Raw genomic sequence first — 3,901 nt, forward strand, 5'->3', positions numbered from 1 at the left:
CCCGGTTACCCCATCCCCCCACCCCCTCCCTTCTGTAACCCTCAGTTTGGTTCCCAGAGTCCAGAGTCTCTCACGGTTTGTCTCCCTCTGTGATTTCTTCCCAGTTTTCCCTCCCTTCCCCTGTTTTCCTCCACACTATTCCTTATGTTCCACATATGAGTGAAACCATATGATAATTGTCTTTCTCTGCTTGACTTATTTCACTTAGCATGATCTCCTCCAGTCCCATCCATGTCGATGCATGTGGTGGATATTTGTCCTTTCGGATGGCTAATATTCCATTGTATATATGAACCACCTCTTCTTTATCCATTCATCTGTTGAAGGGCATCTCAGCTCCTTCCATAATTTGGCTATTGTGGACATTGCTGCTATGAACATTGGGGTGCATGTGCCCCTTCTTTTCGCTACGTCTGTATCTTTGGGGTAAATACCTAGTAGTGCAGTTGCTGGGTCGTAGGGTAGCTCTATTCTTAACATCTTGAGGAACCTCCATACTGTTTTCCAGAGTGGCTGTACCAGCTTGCATTCCCATCGACAGTGTAAGAGGGTTCCCCTTTCTCCACATCCTCGCCAACATTTGTTATTTCCTGTTTTGTTAATTTTTACCATTCTGACTGGTGTAAGGTGGTATCTCATTGTGGTTTTGATTTGTATTTCCCTGATGGCTAATGATGTTGAACATTTTTTCATGTGTCTGTTAGCCATTTTTATGTCTTCTTTGGAGAAGTGTCTGTTCATGTCTTCTGCCCATTTCTTGACTGAATTATTTGTTTTGGGAGAAGATATTTGCAAATGACATTATGGATGAAGGGCTGGGATTCAAGATCTGTAAAGAACTTCTCAAACTCAACATCCAAAAAACAAATAATCCAGTCAAGAAATGGGCAGAAGACATGAACAGACACTTCTTCAAAGAAGACACACAATTGTTAATTAATTTCTAATAGAATTTCACTGTGGTCAGAGATCATATTGTGTAAATTTCAGTCTTTTCACTCTGAGCCCTATCGTATGGCCCAGTACATGGTCTGTCCTGCTGAACGTCCCAGGAGCACTTGCAGAGAATGTAGTCTGCAGTTACAGCTCGTAGTGTTCTGTACATGCCAGTTAAGTCGAGGTGGTTTATTTGTGCTGTTACACTCACTGTCCAGTTCTAACAATTGCTGAAAGAGGGAGTGCGAACGTCCAACCAAGACTGTGGATTTAATTCCATCGACGTTTACTTCACGTATTTAGAAGTCATGCTGTTAGCTGCATCCGTATTTGTTATGTGTTTTCTACTGAATCGAACTTTTTATTATTATGAAATGTCCCTCTATTTCCAGCAAGGCTCCTTGTTTTGAGGTCTACTTTATCTGACATTAATAGAGCTCTCCAGACTCAGGCCTGTAGCTTGAATGGTGTTTGTTCCATCCTTTTGCTTTCCATGGCAGATTTGTTTATCCTTTCTCTACTTTTTATTTGGAGAGTACAGTCCAGTTACTTTTTTAAGTCTAATTACGTTTTAATGTAATTATGAACATGATTGGACTCACATTTAACATCTTGCTATTTATTTTGTCTTTGTCCCATCTTTTTCTTTTTGGTTCCTTGGTTCTTTCCGTCCTGCCCTTTAGGGGAGGAGGGTACTGACTGAATATTTTTTCGAATTTTGATTTCCAGAGGCGCCTGGCTGGCTCGGTCGGAAGAGTGTGCAACTCTTGATCTCAGGGTCGGGAGTTTGAGCCCCGTGTTGGGTGTAGAGATTACTTTAAAAAATAAAATCGTAGGGGCGCCTGGGTGGTTCAGTCGGTTGAGTGCCCCCACTATTGGTTTCAGCTCAAGTCATGATCTCATGGGTTGTGGGATCGAGTCCCGTGTCGGGCTCTGCACTCAGTCTGCTTGAAGATTCTGCCCCAAGCCCCCTCTGTCAAGTAAATACATCTAAAAAAAATTAAACCTTCCAATCCTCAAGTTCGATGTACCCCCTCCCTTACAGTTATACATGTAAACCTCACAGTTTTTTCTTGGAACAGTCATAGCATTTTTAAAAAATTAAACCTACATAGTGTTTTATATTTAGCTCCTTACTTATATTTGTTATCTTTCAAGGATTGGTCCAACATGAGCTACTCTGCCATTATCAGACAATAATGATTCCTCCTTAAAAACAAAATGATCATAGGGGCACCTGGGTGGCTCAACTGGTTAAGCATCCGATCTTGATTTGGGCTCAGGTCATATCTCAGCATTGAGATCGAGCCCCATTGGGCTCCATGCTGGGTGTGGAACCTGCTAAGATTCTCTCTCTCCCTTTGCCCCTCCCTGCTCCTTCTCAAAAACAAAATGATTATAATCATACATTCCAAAGCTTTACTGTCTTTGGAATGCAGTTTTGTACTAATATTACTCCGTAGAAAGGGCACTTTTCCCATATACTAGTTTATACTTGCGATTTCCCGCCTCCGCTCAAGCCATCTAAAACCACGTCTGTGTCTGTGATCATGTACTTTGCCTCATTTTCCTAATACTGTGAAACACTGTGATGACATGAGCCACTCCCATATTAGACATTAGAAGAGCTCCTTTCTCACCAGAGTGCATGGGAAGCTGCAAATCCACATGCCCCAGAGACTGGGCAGGTGTGACCTAGGACGGCCGAGCCCCGAACAACGTGGGCTTGGACTGCACAGGCCCGCTTATATGTGGATTTTTTTCAGTAAATGCACTGGAAAATTTTTTGGAGATCTGTGACAATTTGAAAAAACTGTGATGAATCACGTAGCTTAGAGATGTCAAAAAAAAATTAAGAAAAAGGTATGTTATGAATACACGGATAACAGTTAAGAGCAGGAGCTCTGCATCCAGACCTGGGTTCAAATCCTGATCTGCCGTTTTCCTTGGAAAACTCGTTTTACCTCTCCCAACCTCCACTTCCTCCTTTACAGAGAGGGGGTAATAGTGTCACTCTGTTGGGAGGGCTCAGGGAGACCGATCCCTTCCTGAACCTGTCCTTCCCTGGCCTCCCCGAACACGCCTCTCCTGGGTCTGTCTCTTCTATCACTGTCACTTGCTTCTGTCTCCTTCATGGGCTCTTCTGCTTCTCCCTTTAAATACTGGTTTCCTGTTTTCGGTCCCCCCATTGTCTTGTTCCTAGCTTTCGTCTGGGGACTCCTTTCAAATCTGTGATCTTTCAAATCTCCTTTCAAATCGTTTCAGCGATCACCCAAATCAAGTTACTCCTGCATTTTGACCTGCAAGCCAGATTTCACACCTGAAATCTGGCTGTTCAGGTGTCTACTCTCACCATCTGAATGTCTCAAAGACAAACCTGTCTAAAGCTAGATGCCACAACCCTCCCCCCGCACCCCCCCGATGGTCCTCTTCTCTGGTTCGTGTGCGTCTCCCCAGCGGCACGTGCCCACGCGACGGTCTGTTCTCGCCTGCTCCCTCCAGCCCCCGGCTCCCGTTGATCTGAGCCCCCTCTGCTCCTCTGAGTTTATACCCTTACTATCTCTGTGTCACAGGCACGCCAGACTCCACGCCGAGAGAGAGGAGAGCTTTCTCCGCCGCTCAGGGTGTAGACCCCGGGTCTGCCACACCTGCCGCGGGGCAAGGGAGCTGCTGCCGCTACGCTGCCGTGTGTCTGAGACGCGAGAACCACAGTTTTGTCACTTAGCTGCCGCCTCAGTGTCAAAACAGAGCCAGTCATGATACAAAAACCTCCTTAGTTTGGTGTGGCGATAGGTGTGCTGTGCTCACCTTCAAGTTCTGGTGATGATAGGGCGCATCAGGTGCAAAGTGGGGACTGGCCCTCACGCGGACGCTCTGCTGGCCCTAAGCCCGAACCTGGCCTTGAGGTGCCTTCTCTAGTTCCAGACTCGTTTGGGAAGCAGCTAAGAGAAGACCGCGTCACAGG

The sequence above is a fragment of the Ursus maritimus genome, unplaced genomic scaffold (genome assembly GCF_017311325.1).
Source record: "Ursus maritimus isolate PB19 unplaced genomic scaffold, ASM1731132v1 scaffold_27, whole genome shotgun sequence".
NCBI lineage: Eukaryota > Metazoa > Chordata > Mammalia > Carnivora > Ursidae > Ursus > Ursus maritimus.